The 18,093-nt window shown below is 37.8% G+C and overlaps 1 protein-coding gene across 19 annotated transcripts in view; it reads right to left on the minus strand.

Moving 5' to 3' along the window:
* Window positions 1-18,093, minus strand: part of GTDC1 (glycosyltransferase like domain containing 1) — a 375,875-nt gene that overhangs the window by 345,209 nt on the left and 12,573 nt on the right. For 2 of the 19 annotated variants that reach the window (XM_057744685.1, XM_057744689.1), the window contains exon 1: window positions 9,694-10,189. The exons of the other annotated variants lie outside the window; for them this stretch is intronic. The gene's annotated coding sequence lies outside the window, so the exon portion shown is untranslated. Of the gene's footprint in view, window positions 1-9,693; window positions 10,190-18,093 lie in introns of those variants that run through there. 19 annotated transcript variants of the gene reach the window in all.

An 18,093-nucleotide genomic window follows, 5' to 3' on the forward strand; every position in this document is an offset into this window, starting at 1 on the left:
CGTATACCTTGCTGAAATAAAGTTTCACTTTAAACGTTGGTGTCACATCCTTTCAGGGCGAAGTTCTAAGCAAGAATGCCAAGAAACTCCCCTCTAGAAGACAGTCGTGGCACCCATGTTTTAGCTGATACCATAACAGACACCTGTAGAAAGTTAGCAATTACCAATGCTCCCTAGAGTATAGTATTTTGACAAAATATTTTTAAGCATAGAAAATGCAGAGTAAAATGTGCAGAATGAAACACACACACAGATTTGAGTGGAAGGGGAAAAAAGAATGATAAAACATGGCACTTCTTATGCAGACACTCTGTAATTTGCAGATCTGTCTACCAATTTAGGCCAGCGTACTGTTTATTAACTGCCTAGACCTTAATTTTTACTTTTTATATAGCTTCAAATTCAATTTCTAATCAAATGAGCTGAAATAAGTTAAAAACTTCTCCTTTCTTTGTGGAAATATAATTTTACCAGCTACAAAACATTTCAATGACGAGGTGTGCATGAAGCCAACTAAATGCAAATAGAAAAGAAACACTGAAATCAGTTTACTTCATAGCTTTTAGGAAGGAATTTTAGAATGGTAGTGGCAAGTATCACATTAAAAACTTAACCAAAGTTAGTTATTTGTAGAGATTAATGATCAAATGATATGACCATAGTATATTCTTTGATGATAAAATACATCAGGCTGGTAATGAAATACAAATTCCATGAAGATGAGCCCAAAAAAACCTTTTGTGTTTTAGGCATAGTTTTCATTAGCATAAGACCTTTTTGATAGTATAATGAAGACCAAACCTTCCCTTCCTATTAAAGCTAGATCTTTCATAGCTCTAACCTCCCACTAAAATCTTATTCCAGGTCACACAGTATGGGAAATACTAGCACCACTGGAAAAGTAAAATTCTTCTATTCTCCTTCATTAACTTTTGAGCATGCAGCATATGTTCATCAGGTTGTTAGGGAATCATTGACTGAAACCACCCCCTTGGACAGGCATGATGATAACCACTTGCATGAGCTGTCTCCCAACAAGAGGTCCCAATAAGGAACACGGCGCTGCCACCAAAACGTAACCAGGAGAATTCGGGAGCGGCCAAAAGGGGGAAGGAGATGCCAGTCCATATGTACTACCAACCTCCCAGAAAACTTTGCGCTGGAATCCATCTTGGCTGAGAGATGCGAGCGCCAAGAAGGACCCCCAATCAGACCAAATATGGGCCCAGCAAGATGACTGGCCAGAGACAACCCAGAAACTAATCCTATTACCATAAAACCTGAGACTATGAGCCACATGCAGTTCTCCTGTGTTCCCTTACCCTGCTGTTCTCCACTTGAGCATCCCTTCCCAAGTCTTTTGTTTTGTCAGCACGTGTGTCTCCTCGGACAATTCATTTCCGAGTGTTAGACAAGAGCCACTCTTGGGCCATAGAAGGGGTTCCCCTTCCTACAAGAACATGAGTTGCTACAATATACCACATATAATGGATACAGAGTTCATTGCCAAAACAATTTATATCCAATCCTTTGATGGAAATAATATCTTCAAATACATAAACTTCAGATTGAAAAGTAAGAAAATGAATCCAAAAGTTTATCTGTTATCCCTCCTTCTTAAGAGGGGGAACAAAAAAACTGTACAAAAGAAATTACAACCTATAAACCTACAAAACTATAAAGAACAATGAAAACCAAGGTGAAGGTTTAAAAATACTTTTTGAAATCAAATATTAAGATGAATTTATCCTTTATAGTCCATATCTGTTGTGTAAAACACTATGGAACCTAGTAAGTTTTAAGGGTTGGTCTGATTTAATGTGAACTAAACAGCTGAAAATACTCCAAACTTTAAAGCACACTGGTTGCTGGAGCAGGTTTTCAAGACTGATGGGGTAAACTAACCTATTCAAACCTAAAAAAAGGAAGACACAAGTGAAAGCTCCTTAAGAATTTGCAACAATTCATACTATAGAGAAATTTTTGCATTAAGAAAGAAACGAAGCCGGTCCTTCTGAGATGGCCCACACTCTGTCTGTGGAATGTGTTTCTCTCTAAATAAATCCACAGAAAGAAAGGAAGGAAGGAGAGGAGAGGGGAGGGGAGGGGAGGGGAGAGGAGCCATGGCCTGCAGACCTCGTTTTTAACTTGAATGAGAATACCCTTGGATTGCCTACAGGTCCCACCATGCCCTATGGTGTATTCCTAGATATTTCTGAGTTAGTGAAGTCTACTTTAGACCCTAAGACTAGGGAAGAGACCATCTGATTTATACATAATGATATCCCAAGCCCCTGGTAGAGCACATACATTCAAAATATATTTGTTGAATGAATTAGAAGGAGGGCTATAAGTAGGGAAGGAACAAAAGAGGGAGCAAGAGAGGGAACTGATGCCCTGATACAAACATGGATAACAGAAGGTTCAAACTGTACAAGAAAATGTAACTGTTTCCCAAGAAAAAAAATGCCCAATAAAAAAGTATGCTTAGATTCTTGCCAGAAATCCTTGCTTTGGAAATTCTTGCCATTTTATCTACTGACCATAGCAGTTGTTCTAAAATCTTTTCCTCTTTTCGAAAGTTCTCAGCACCATCTCTGCCTATTCACTCTTAGTAGATGACCACTCTTTTCCTTCAATAAACTTTCTAGGTCATTTAACATGAGCAACTAAGCTCTTCCTATAAATTATAAGTAGACACATCCTGAAACAAGAGGGAAGGGGGCAGGGCACAACCTTTAAAAGAATGACATAGCCATAAGACATGACAAAAACTGGTTAGAACCAACTAGGTCCAAGACAGTGGAAGATTCAACTTCCAGTAGACCTTGAGACTCATTATACGCTCATTGTAACGCACTGGCATGCTAAGTGACACACCTACCAGCACCAGGACGGTTCTGAGGCCAACCATAAAAGGTCAAAAAGTGGGTGGTGGCCCAATTCCTGGAAATCCCCGCCCCTTCCCCGAAATAGTTGGAATAATCCTCCCACTCATTAACTAACGAAATTACCCGGCCCATAAAAACTAACCACCCCATATTTTGGGGCCTCTTGCCTTGTGAGATAGCCCACACTCTGTGGAGTGTGTTTTTCGCTAAATAAATCCACTTCTTACTTATCACTTTGTCTCTCCCTAAATTCTTTCTGTGACAAGACATCAAGCCCTGAGCTTCATTAAGTCCTGAGACCAGGCGTGTGATCTCAATTGAAAGACTGTGGGTTAAAGTCTTAATCTGGGTTTCGGCTGGGTTCCAGTCCTTTCAGTTCAATCCCACATAATTTCTTTCCCTGCCAATTCATAAAGAAAAAGAATCCTTTTTCTCTCAAAGTTTAGCCCACACACCTGTGTTAAACCCTCCCACTATGATACCAAGCAGGTCCCTGTGGGGCTCCTGGGCACAAAGCCTTTCTGTGTCCCCTATTTCTTTCATTATAGGAAACAGCCTTCATTCAGCCTCCATCACCTTCCCTGAGTTCCAATGGGCAGGTTCAAGCAGTTGTTAATTAGTGAAGGGAGGGGACGCGTGTGAGACCTGGGAGCAACAGTCCAGAGCAGCCTTGGGGCAACATCCTGTTTCCCCATCAACAATACACACAACAATATCTTTGAGCTATTTTGCAGATGTTGAAACCCCCTCCAGGTGCGAGAAGTTAACGATTAACGATGGTGTGCTGCCCACAAGCATGTAGACCCCAGACCAGTTGGACTTGAATGTTGATAATGCTGACTCCTACTTACCTCACCACCAACCCATCAGAAGAATTCAAGACTGTTACTGCCTTGATCCGTATTGCATACCCCTGACCAAAGCCCCAACTATAAGACCTCTCCCTATTCCCCAGGGAGGGGAGCACAGTTCTTGAGGTGCTAGCCTACTGTGTTGCCCCTATTCCTTTCTACTCCTCAGAAGCTCTGTCTCTGTATTTCTATTCAGCATCAGTGAACAGTGGCCAGGTTTTTTTCCACAACAACTATCCTTTAAGACCGTGAACCACCAATTACTCCCTCTCTAAAATCTTCAATCCCTTTCTCACCACCAATGCCTTTGTAGCTTTGACAAATTAATCCCCTTGCCCCAACCATTAAAATCCTTTGCCTTAATCCTTTATCATTTCAACTTTGTCCGCTAAATTTTTCAAAGGAGTCTACGTCACTGTCTCCCCATTAGTGGAGATGTATCATATTTGTGTACCTTCAAACTCACTCTTCAATCCTTCATTTGGTTTCTAATCACACTACTCTGCTAAAATTGCTCTCAAGAGCGACCAGTGGTCACCAAACACCAAATGAGCTTCACTTGGTCCTCAGGTTATCAAACAAAGTTCATGTGCCCAAGGCACAGTGAGGCCAAATAAACTTAAAGTCAGAGTTTGGATCAGAGAAAGGTTTATTGCAGGGCCATGCAAGGAGAATGGATGGCTCATGCTCAAAACCCTAACGCCGGGATGGTCGGGGTGGGGGGGTCGGTTTTACAGGCAAAATTTAGGGTGAGGGCTGCAGGCTGATTGGTTCATGGTGAAGTAGGAGGGCAGTGCTCCAGGAATCTTGTGCTTAGCCTGAAGTTGCTATCCTCTACCTGGGTAGGGGCTTTAGTTCTACAGAATAACTCAAAGATATTATTACGTACATTTCGTGGAGGAGGAATCAGACCCTGCCCCAAAGCTACACTATTGTTTCCTGACTGCTCACCCCTTGTCTCTGTGTCCCCTCCCTTCCCTGATTAGCAACTATTTGAACCTACCTTTGGAACTCAGGGAAGGTCATGGAGACTGAATGAAGCCCATTTCCTACAAACAAGAAACAGGGGATACAGAAAGGACTTGTACCCAGGAGCCCCATAAGGTCCTGGTCGGTTTCACTCATATACTTTCAATTATCCCATCTTTGAAACTTTCTTCTTTTGACTTCCATAATAGTATATACTCTTCTGGCTCTCCGTTTTCTTTCCATTTCTCACAGGCTTCCCTGTCCCTCCTAAATGCATGCATTCTTAATTACCGAGACTTGACAATTCTGCCACTTTAATCTCATATACAAACTCTCTTTTTCACTCCTATTGTTAACACCCCAAATTCAATTTTCATATTACCACTTGTCTGAAACACTAAAATAACCTCCCAATTGGGCACCATGCCTCTCCAACATTACTCTCTCATCCAAGAAACCAACTGCTTTGGTAACATTCCTAAAGTTTAGCCTGTCTCATTCTTCCACTTAAAAAAAAGGAAGCATGCAGATTCAAAAACACATTTGGTTTGAATCCTAGCTCTGACAATTACTTGTCATGAGACCTTGGGTAAGTCTCTTAACTCCTCTGGTCCTCAGCTTTTCTCTTCTTAAAATAAACATTGTAATATCTATTAAACTAGAGTTGTTATAAATAAATCAGAAGACATGTTCAGTCAGGTCTGACACATAACAATGTTCTATAACCTTCAAGGACTGTCCACTGCCTAACAAGTAAGATCTACATACACTTACAAGGCAGTTAAACCCCATTATTTAATCCAATAGCCAATTGCTCCCTGCCTGCTCCTATGTAGGACCATTAGAGATCCTTCAGTGATACACTGTGTACCTTGTTCCTGTTATATGATCAGCCTGAAATATTCTTTCCCCAAATCTTTCCTTGCCAATCTTCTACCAGTTACTTAAGGTCCAGCTCAAGTATCACATCTTTTAAGAAATGCCTAATATGAAATCTTTCTTTTCTGAATTTTATTTGTGCCTCTCTTACACTATGTATTCCACTGAAGTTATTCATACACTGGCCTTTCTTTCTTATTAGAATGTAAACTCTTTGAGGGCCAGAATTATGTATTTTAAGCACTGCCTTGTTCAGTACCCTATCCTACAAACAGAAGCATTAAAAAACATGACACCTAGAATTGTGAAATTGATTTTCAATACTATTTATAAAATTTATCCCAAATAATTTACATAGCCACCTATCTTATCTATATGCTCACTATGGAAATCAAAGTGTTCAATAAACTGGGACATGTCTAAAGGGAGATATAATTTATTTGATTATATAATTGAACACAAACAAGAAATAAGACTTTTGTAAGTCTGCTTTATGAAGAATAACATGATTTTAATAAGTTACATCCAATCAATTCAAAAGGATAAACCTTGTCATTTTATTTTTAAATATAATTTACACAAATTAGCAAATAATTTCATTTCAGAAACACTCAAAAATAACAAACAACCATATGCACGAACAAAATGCAGCACAAAGCTATGTCAATGAAACTGCCAAGATATTTTACAAAAATTAATCTGAGTTGATCATTTTTGCTAGATTATATATGTAATTCCTGAATACTAAACAGGAGAAGAAATAAACAAGCAAATCATATGTAAAAGGAGTGATCAAATAGTCAACCACAATCCTCAAGCACCAAGTGATAATATGAATGAATGAAAAAGACTACATTACAGCTTTCTGTCACACATCTATTCCAGAACCTGAGGGATAAACCATACAAACACCTATAGTATTCAGATGCAAGCAACTACAACGTGAAAAAACAGAAGCAAAGATCAGAGAAAGTGGGAAGCACCTGCTGCCAATTGTCTAGTATATATAGTAAATAGTACCTGCTTCCTTGGATAGAAAAGCCCTGAGAGGAAATTGCACCACTGCATTAGTGTGTGTACATGTATATGCTTACGCTCTCACGTAGTTGTACCAAATCTGTATCTGAAAACATAGTTTATTATGTTAAAACAGATACACAGAAGTCAATATAAAGATAAGGGGTGATTTCATAAAACATCTATAAAGGATGAAGTCCTTTCTCAAAAACAACTTCCTAGCAAGCCTCATTTTGCAGGCGTGCACTCTCTGGACTCCAGCTTCCCCAGCCTTCTGGCAGGTCCTTAATGCGCCCTGCAGCCTCCACTGCACATGCTGCTCCTCCTGGACCCACCTTCAGATAGCAGCTAATGCACTTCCTCAGGGAAGCCTTTCCTACCTGACCAGATCATGCTCTCTGACAACCACAATTCTTTTCTAGAAAGCAGAGACCCCGTATGTTTGCTCACCACTGTATCCCCAGGGCCTGTCACAGAGCCTGGCATGCTGTAAGTGCTCAATAAATATTTGTTGAATGGATGAATGAATACAACATTCCCTATGACCCTAGCATTTTCATAAATTATGATCTTAACTGAATACAAGTCAGCTTGCCAAAATATAACCAAGCAATTTCTTTATCACACGTGATTAAACTACCTCCCTAGAGGCTAAGGACAATAAAAAAATAGTTAGCTAGCTCCCAAGGCAATCTTTTTCTACTTGTTTTATAATGAAACTATAACACATTTTCAATAACTTTTAGCTTCACAATACATACAAAAAATTTATTTCCAAGAACTCTTTTAAGATTCTGACAAGCCAAATGATTCTCAAGTCAAACTGTGGGTTATTAAGCTAAAAGAATATATTGTATGAATGTGCAGTTTAATGAGGACATTTAGGTAATGAAGAAGCAATGAGAGCTTCAGGACAGATGGACAATCATCAGGTCATATAAAATACTTCCAAATATGTGTTTATAAGAAATATATGAAAATGCCCAGCATAGGAATACTTTCTGTTGCTAAGAAACACGGAACATTAATGACTAAATTTTCTCCCTTACAAAGGTCAACAACATCATCTCATTTATCAGTGCAATTCCTTTTAATTATTCACTCTTAAAACCTTTACAAAATATACTAAACAGAAAGGAAGACATAAATTGTGTTTAACACTCAGAAATCACTAATGTATCTAATGTATACAGAGACAGAGTGGTATTTTGACTTCCATCAAAAGTGGTTTTTTAAGATAGTTACAAGATCCTACATTTAGTATTAAGATTGTGAGAATAAGGCTTATAAAAAGTACAAAAAAATTCTATCCACACCAAAACTATCACTATGGCTAATACATGAAATATTTGGAATTCCAAATAAATAAATTCTAACAAAACTAAACACTAGGTTTTAGGACTATTTTATTTTTAGTTGGGAGAAATTAACCACTGCCATTTTATTCAGAACTGTATTACCTGATAAATGTGAATTAGAGCCAGGACTGCACTATGTTGAAACCTCTTAGATTCAACCCTGCTTCTTATAACCTTTAGCTTCAATTCTGGACCCAACATGAACCTTCATCCAGGTCATCCACTCCATTATTAGGACCAATCCTGGGCTCAGTCCCTCCTCCACTTCAGAGAGAAATGACAAACTAAGGAAAAGATGAAGGGAAACCTTCAAACTGAGTAATGAACTCCAAAGAATGATTATTTTTTCAATGAAATAAATAAAATTTACCTTGGAGATGCTGGAATGTGAAAGTGGAACGTGTAAAAGATTTAGCCTAATGCCTGACATTTATTATACTCAAAAATTGGAACTAAATATCATTATCACTGTGCTTTAATTTTATAAATTGATTTCCTGATATTAATAGTATAAAATAACATAATACGTGACTTTCTAACATTTCAAATCTACAAATTAGAAAACACAAGCTTCTAAAAATCCCTTAACTTTTTATTATGAAAATTTTCCAACACACACAACAGTAGAGATAAGAGTTTAATGAACCATATCACCTAGCTCAATAATTATCGTCACCCTGACAATTTTGTTTCATCTATAGGAAATCTATTCTTGAACAATGCAAAAGTACACTGAACTGAGATACCCTTTTAAAAGTGTACCCAACATGTTGACCATACAGAAATGACGGGTTTCATGCAAAAACTTTATTTTTGTCTCTTACTGGTCTTTATTAAACCTACTCAGCAGTAAACCAACCTCTGCTCTTGAGAAAAAAACTCAAGTAATCCTCATGACTTTCTGGTCCCTAATAAGTAACAGAAAATCATATGATGACTTGAAATGGTAAGTTCAGTAATTTAAAATAACTAGTCTCAGACAGACAAGTGTGGAAATTTGAATATGGACTATATATTACATAACGTTATTGTACCAATGGTAAATCTTGGGTGTGATAATGGCATTGTGTAGGAGAATACCTTAATTTTTAAGATAGAAAAGCTAAAGTATTTAGGAGTAAAGTGTCATTTTCAAATGGTTCAGCCCCACTCCACTGGCCAAAAAAAGTATACTGTATATAAAATATATACTTGTAGCCGAATGTTATTAACTGGTAAAAGGTATGAGGTGTTTATTAGATTACTACTTCAACATTTCTGCAGGCTTAAAATTTTTCAAAATTTAAAGACTACATCCAAATAATAGTCAAAATTCCAAAGTATAGTTAACATTAAATATTATGTTCTCTTTTCAGCTAGGACCTGCTGAGAGCTGGCCACTGTCAGTGAGGGAAAGAACAAGATCCTTCGCACCAAGACGTTGCTCTTCTGTCATTTTCCAAGTTTTCTGAGCCCACCAGGATCAAGGTTAGGGAGGGGAGAAGAGGTAGGGCATAACAGAACAGTTATTTGATGCTACTATACCCAAATGATGTAGCATTACATGAATATGGCAGGTGTTTAAAGCTGACTTGCCTTCTCTTGGGAAGTGTATATGCATTCTTCCATGGGTATGATCCTCCAAGCGCAAAACTCCTGCCAGGAGCAGTGCTCTCCTTTAGCTAACAGCTCCCTCCCAACGCCCCCTCAGTTTCTGACCTCTGGTCATAACATCCCACAACTCCTTACTGCAGGGATCTTCTTTCCCCGGCAGAAAACTTTCTTGGGCAGGATTCCTTTTCAAATAACACCATGTTGATATTCAAATTCTGCGATACATACATACACTCTGACCTGCTGGAAGAAAGCAGTGCGATTACTTCTCAAGCCCTGCCCTACTGCCACAGAACACTTACGCTTTCTCAGGCATGAGTCAAGCATCAGTCTTTGTGACCTCAACTTCAGACCATGTACTACAGTTGAAACTTCTCTCACTAGACTTCATGAAAGATTCAGATGCCTAACTTGTGAAAGGCAGGGCTAAAACACACAGTACTCCAATCACATTATAGGAAAATTCGCCTAATGAAATCTCTCCCTCTTTTGATATCCTCTATGTGAGTGAAGGGATTTAAAGGTCAAAAACTAGCTTTCCACAATTCTGTATATGTTATAGCACTTCCTTGGGATATTGAAGCATGTGTTGAATACTGATGCCTCAACTGAAAGTTCCACTCCTCCAAGAGGCACGTCTTTTTTATCATTTTAGTGCCAGCACTAGCACCCAGCACATCATGGGTCCTCAAGGAAATGTTTTTTGAAGGAATGATCTCAGCAAATGACAGTAGGTATAAATAAATGGAAGAGTATATAAAATTAAGCAATGACGGATGACTTTCACTATCTGAAGAACTATCTGAAAATAGACTGCTCAGTCAGTGAACGTTGGGCTAAGCAAAGCACATTTGGTCCTCCCTAATTTATACACCTAGATATAGGTCTACGAGACCCTAAAAGGAAAACCAAACACCCAAGTGTTCCTCTTCTGTTCTGCCATGATACCCATCTCCACACTTACTCATGGCATACAAAAAATATCCGTGTGTCTACCATTTGTATACAGGTCATTGAGGGCTTAGTTGGCCACCATAAATAGTGCCTGTCCTCAATAACAAATCATGTTGACCAACACAGGTTAAGTTAAAGGACTCTTGGTAAAAGTTAAAAGAAGAAAGATATGGATTGCATCAGAAGATGAGTAACTGCCCACAAGCAATCCCCTGACTCTACTCAAGGAACACTACTTAGATGAAATAATGACCCCTTTATTTCTTTCTTTTCCCTACTCTAAAACTACAGCCATGAAAAAAGATCTATTTGGGGAGTGGCAGTATGATACCTACAGCAGGTAGTACACTCTTACATATGTGCTTATTTACTCAACAAGCCACACTGGAGATCGAATAGTTTAAGGTACCCTAAAGGCTATTTTAAAGATTATTTATGTAAATGTTCAATAAATATTTACAGAACATCAACTATGTGCCAGCTCTGGGCTAGTCAGGCACTACGGGAGAATCAAAGATGAGTCAAGCATTCAATGAGCCTACAATTTAATCAGAAGGATTTGACAAATATTTAAAGGACTGTAATATCCTAGTAGGAAAAGCATCCCCATAAAGAAATGAGAGACTGTGAAGAATGATTAGCATTTTAACAGGGAGAGGTGAAGAAGGGCTTTCATCAAAGCAAAGAGTATTATCAAAGAAAAAGAGGTAAATATAGAAATAGTGACCAAAACTCTGGAGTATTTGTTAGGTATAAAATAAGTAGAAAACAAAGGTAGAAAAGGCAGAATAAAGCCTAACTGGAGAGGGCCTTAAGTGCCAAGGGAAATATTAAAATGCCCTTTTGTGAGTAACAAGAACAACAAAAAAATAAATTAAAAACAAAACACAGTTCCAAGGACATGGTAATGGAAAGGATTTAGAGGGCCTAAACAATTTTTAAAAAGAACAAAGTTAGACAACTTATATCACTTATTTCAAGACTTAGTATGAAATAGTGTGGTGCTGGCATGATAAACATATAGATCAATACATAATAGAGTATAGGGAAAGATTCACAAATATATGATTAGTTGATTTTGAACAAGTTTCAAGATAACTCAACAGAGAAAAGACAGTTTTTCCACAAGTTATTCTTGGAAAACTAGATATGGAAAAGAATGGACCTTGATCCTTACCTCACACTCTACACAAAAATTAACTCAAAATTGACCAGAGAGTAAATGTAAAAGCTAAAACCATAAAGCTTCTAGAAGAAAACAGGAGAAAATCTTTACAACCTGGAGTTAATGATTTCTTAGAAAGAACCAAAAAAGGAAGGAGGGAAGGAAGGGAAGGAGGGAGGGAAGGAGAAAACATTGATAAAATTCATTCATTCAAAAATTAAAACTTCTCTTCAAAAGACACCATTAATGAAAAAAAAAAAGGGCAATCTACAGACCAGGAGAAAATATTTGACAAAGAACTTATATCCAGATATATAAAGAACTCTGAATGACAAGAAAACAAACAATCCAATTTTTTTAAATGGCCAAAAGATTTGAACAGATACTTCACAAAAGAAGATAAACAAATGGTCAATAAGTACATGAAAAGATCAACGTCACTGGTAAACAAAGAAATGCAAACTAAAACCATAATGAGATACCACCACACACCCACTAGAATGTCAGAATTTAAAAGAATGATAACATCAAGTGCTGGCCAGAACATGGAGCAACTAGAACTTTCATACATTTGGGGGGAATATGGTACAATCACTTTGAAAACAGTTTGGCAGTTTCTTACGAAGTTAAACATACACTTATCATACGTCACTATAATTCTACCGCTCGGTATCTAACCCAGAAAAATTAAAGCATAAGACACAAAGACTTGAATGTGAACAAGTCATGGTAGCTTATTCCTTATAGGCAAAACAAACACCCCAAATGTCCACGATCAGGTAAGTGGGTAAGCAAGCTGTGGCACATTTATACAATGAACACTACTCTGTGAAAAGGACCTAATTACCAAGACACAGAATAACATAGGAAGCTTCAAAAACATCATGCTGAAAAGACTGCATAATATGTGATTCTATTTATATGAAAATTTAGAGCAGGGAAAACTAGTGACAAAAATCAGATTACTAGTTGCCTGGAGATGAGCATGGATGGCTGCAAAGGGACATAAGGGAACTTTCTGAGGTAACGGAAATATTCTATACCTTGACTGCAATCGTAGTTACATGGGTATATATATCTGTCAAAATTCATTGAATAGTACATTTAAAGTAAGTGCCTTATGTAAGTTATACCACAATACACTTGACTTAAAAATTTTAAAGGAAAAGTAATATTCAGACATTTGGAAATAGCATCATTGCCCAAAGATGCCAATAAGGGCACATCAAGTTTTACTACAGACTTAACCCCCATATAATAAATTTTTCTTATCTTTTGTTCATTCAATAATTTATGTATTCAAGTACGAACTATGTGCCAAGAATGATTCTAAGCGGGGTGGTACAGTAGTAAACAAAACAAAATCCCCTGCCCTCATCAAGATTTCATCCAAAAAGGAAAAGACTGACCATAAAAAAAGTAAAAGTAAAATATACAACTTATTTTTCTGGTTCGCACAAAAGTGCTAATCAGGAAAATAAAGCAACTGGAAGGAGGGGGGTGTTTTAAATAAAAGGGTCAAGGAAGGTCTCACTAGGAATATAACATTTCAATAAAGACCCAAGAAAAGTTAGGGAATAAGCTAAGCAGTTATCTAGGGGGGAAGGGCATTCTAGGCAGAGCAAGTGCCGAGGCCCTGAGGCCGGCTATTTCAGGAACAACAGTCAGGTGTGAATGGAGGGCAGTGAACACAGTCAAAAGATGAGGTTTCAGATGGGGTAATATCATGTAGAGCCCTACAGGCTACTACAAAGACTTTAGTTTTTACACTGAATGAGAAATGAAACTGAAGTACTGAACTGAATAAAGACAAGACATGTTTTAACTGTGATTACATTGGCTACTGCACTGAGACTAGACTGAAGTGCTAGGTTACACGCTGAGAATTATAAGAGGAAGCTGGGAGACCAGTTAGGAGACTATTAAAAATAATCCAAGTAGGGATTTCCCTGGTGGTCCAGTGGTTAAGACTCCGTGCTTCCACTGCAGGGGGTACAGGTTCGACCCCTGGTCAAGGAACTAAGAGCCCGCGTGCCACTAGGCACAGCCAAAAAAAAAGAAAAAAGAAATTCAAGTAAGAGATAATAGGTAGGTTGACCAGGTAGCAGTGGAGGTGGTAAAGGTAGTCAGATTCAGATTCTAGATGTATTTTGATGAAAACTCAACATGAACTATTGACAGATGAGGTGCAGATATAAGAGAGAGGAGTCAAAGATAACTCCAAGGTTTTTGGTTTGAGTAACATGGATGGAACTGTCATTACCTTAGATGAGGAAGACTAAAGATGAAGTAAGTTTGGGTAAAAAGATCAATTCAGTGTTGACTATTTTAGATTTAAATACCTTTAACTACCCATATGGAGGTATCACAAGAAAACTGCATGTGTCTTGAGTTCAGAAGAAAAAAAACCTTATTTTTCGGGGGGGGGGGGGGACAAAGCTAATCACTGGGTATTTTGTGTGTGTGTGTGTGTGTGTGTGTGTGTGTGTGTGTGTGTGTGTGTAAAACTTTTAGGAAGTAATCCATACTTGAATTTAATACATTAGAGCCTCAGCACTAATGGATTGTGTGTTTTCTGATTTACATAAATCCATACAAGTCTGCTAGGCACGTCACACCTTTATTTTTACTTTCACATCTGAAGTACAGCAATATGGATAGATAAGGTGTGTATTTAAGATAACAACATGAACAGACACATTCCTGGAACTACAGCTATTTAAAAGTGACACTAGCATCAAGATATTCATTCTTATTCTGGGAAGGCTTTTAAAAACAATCACTTGTTATGAAGCTAATTGCACTGCCAAATGCTTAAGATCATATGTAGAAATCATCATCTTCTCTTACATTTTACTGTTTTAAATCAAGGGAAGTAACAGACTTTGTGATTAGACTTAGAAGTTTGGTTTTGATGCTTATAACCATCTAGGTTCTAAAGTGAATAACGTTTCTACACTATATCTCATAAAAGAAGATACTTTTCGCATTACTAACGAAATGCAAAATGGCATGTAAAAAAAAATCAAACTTCAACTGGAAATGTAACATGGGCAAACGTTTCACTGGTGATTGAAACCATTTTTTAGAATTTTCAGTGTGGATGAGCGTTATTTCCTCCCAGCCATCTATTCATTCCCAATTCCATGCCTTCGATTATTCCCTCATGCTAGAATGCTCTTCTTCCCAGCTGTTACCACTCTCTTCCTTTAAGGCCCAGCCCAAACTCTGCCTCCTTCACAAAACCTGCCCTGAACCCCAGTGGTATTCATTCCTTCCACATTCCCACAGCACTGCCACTTATATGTCTAGAGCACCTATGTCACTCTGCCATGGATTAAGTTTACCTACACTAAAGCAGAAACTCCCTAAGGACAGAAAATCTTCCTCATCTTTGCCTGCCCTAAAATGCTTAACTGAGTACCTTACATATCAGAGTGTAGGTACCCACCAAAGGTTTGTTCAACGAAATTAAAATCCTATTAAACTAAGAAAATGATCAAATACCCTGAACTCAATGGGATATATACTCTAACCTCCTTCTTCACCACTTCAAATATACTCATCTGGATCTCACTTCCCCATCTCTCCATAACATCCCAGATAAATCCTACTGCTTCTCAGTCACTTTCAAGTATTGCAAAACATAATCTAGTCCAATTTATACCTTCAATTTCATATCTTATTCAAGAGTATCCATGCACCCCCCTTGGCCCAGGCCAGCCAAGAAAAAGAACATGTGCGGCTTCTTTCAAAATTCTTGCTGGCTCTTTTACTTTTCTCCACTTCCTTTTTCACTTCCTGCTTCCTCCAGATCAGGATAGGCAGAGGAAGAGGGACAAGTATTCCATGTGCCTACTTCCTTGGAGGTTTACTTGATAGCCATGAAGCAGGATGATCTGTTATCCTTACATAATCACTGACAGCTACCTTCTCTCATTCTCAAAGCCCAGCTTGGACAGTACATTTCGGATCTTTATAGCAGGGGGGTCTTAAGTTACAGCAAGCAAAGAGGCTGGACCCTCCACCCTGAATAGTTCCCTGGTGTGGGAGATGCATTCTCAGGCTGACCTCTTACTATCCCACCGAAAATCCCTTCACAGGGTGAGCAGCCCTCCTTGGCAGGATCCATCAAGATAACTCAGGCCCAGCCACTTTCCATGGCATACACCTGGTCCACAAAAAACAGCTCATGCCTTCTTACTCCACTAGATGCAAATGTCAACTCTTCCCACTCCGGCCCTCTCACTCAACATGCCATCTCACAAGCTCCAGTCACTCTCTTCCCCTCCCCAAACTCTAGGAAACATATGCCACGCTCTCTCAAGAACTCTTTGGAAGGTGCCATTGCAGTATCAAGAAACAAGATTCTGTAGCTGATTGAACATCCAGACAAGAAATTAAATACCAATCTACGCTTCTGGAAGACATACCCAAATCCTGGGCTGGGAATAAAAGGTCTTTTTGGAAAGAAACAGGGAAATGTCACGGAACTAACTCTCCACTAGATTAACAATTCTTCACCTGAATGACACTTTTAAAAACCCTTTTTTAATTTCACTTATGTATGGGAAGTGAATACCACAATCCTATTCTCTTTTACCAAGCCCCACATTCCTCTTTAGAATATAAGGATTCTTACTAACCTTTATTTTCAGCATTGGAGCTTTAGCTGAAATCCTGAAACAAAGAAGTCTTAGTCCTATTATCTTATGATAGGTGTGATTCCCCTGCATTACATGTACTGTTTACCTATTATAAGAGACCCTTCATTTTAAGCAACTCAATGTGAAATAAAAATTTACCAAAAAGGGGGAGTGGGGATCTACTGACTAAACACCAAGGAGAAGAAAAAAAGGAGATTTCTCATTTGGTCAAACAAATTTTATCTTAGTAGATTAGTATGTTATTTATACCCAAACACTTCATTTAATTACATATACATTTAGTGAAGAGCCACTGCAAAAATGAGAATTCCCACTCTAAAATTCAGATTAAAATATATGCCACCTACAATTAAAAATTCTGTGCAATACACATTATAAGTCAACCATACTCCAATATTTTAAAAAAATTTAACTCTGTACAACAACAGTACATGGTAAAAACAAATCAACTCTATTCTACTGATATCCTTACTCTAGCACCCTTGTCAATCCAAAAAAGGAGTGCTCATCTATGATCTTATTACCTATCAGATTTACAATCTCATTCTTTTACATTCCATTCATTTCCCAATGTCTACAATAACCTCATTATCTCCATTCACAAAAATACTTCCCACTTGTCTCAAGGAAAAGCAGCTTTAACCAGGGATTATCACCTTAGGGGAAAAGGAAATGGGGGAAGGAGCCACCTAAATAGTCACCACTCTACTAAAATAATCACAGTAATGTATGCCTACTACATCTTACCTTACAGTAATCTTTCTTCAAGTCTTTTCTGGAGTCCATGAAAGTCAGGATCACTGTTTTTCTTATGTCCTATAAATATGACTAAAGAAGTGCTATGTAAAACACAGTCAGGGGACAAAATGGTGTAACTGATGAATTCTCAAGACCCTCTAAATTCCAATATTTTGTCATCTCAAAAATCAATTCATGAGACCTCACCATGTGGCAGGATAAGGGAAGATAAAATATTCTTTTGACCACTGACGGAAAACTAGTTTTAAATACCTGGATTTTCTTCTTCTCCTGGTTATACTCAAATCAATTATTGGCCAAAGAACCATCTAGAAGATTAACACAGATGCCTGTCTGAAATTATGTTCTCAAATCCCAATAAATAGCACTTCCTTTCTGCCATAAACTGCTTTTTTTATACTCACTTTTATGAGGTGTCTTCTCAATTTCAACAAGCATGGGTGAAATAAGAATAACTGTAACCTATCAAGCTATAGCTATGCAATCTTTTGTGTATTTTGAAAAAAGTTTACTTCAGGAAAAAGTAATAACTGCAATCTACAAAGGGATCTATTTATTGTCCCCTCCCCATTATGGAAGGTTTCCAGAAGATGACAATGGAACTCCTGATTTGAATGGTCTACCAATGTTACATCCATGTATTTCTTATTAAATATCTTATTCATAAAGTAAAAGTGTTTTGCTGCTCTATTTAAACACACACACACACACACACACACACACACACAGTCTTTCCTAAAATGCCTTACATTTTAAAATGGGAAAGTTTTCCAAATACTAATCACAATGATTTGAAACCAAATCTGCAGGGCAGTTCAATTATGACACAATAAGTGAGTGACACAGCATTTTATTTCAAAATCCCTGAGTTGTAGGATCTGAACATCTATATCTATAAGAACATCCCTTTTATTCTAGATTTAAGAATTTAAGGCATTCAAATGGTAGAACACACCTGTCTCTGTTACACGTTTTGCTTCAATGAAAAAT

Source organism: Hippopotamus amphibius, chromosome 8 (assembly GCF_030028045.1).
Source record: "Hippopotamus amphibius kiboko isolate mHipAmp2 chromosome 8, mHipAmp2.hap2, whole genome shotgun sequence".
Lineage (NCBI taxonomy): Eukaryota > Metazoa > Chordata > Mammalia > Artiodactyla > Hippopotamidae > Hippopotamus > Hippopotamus amphibius.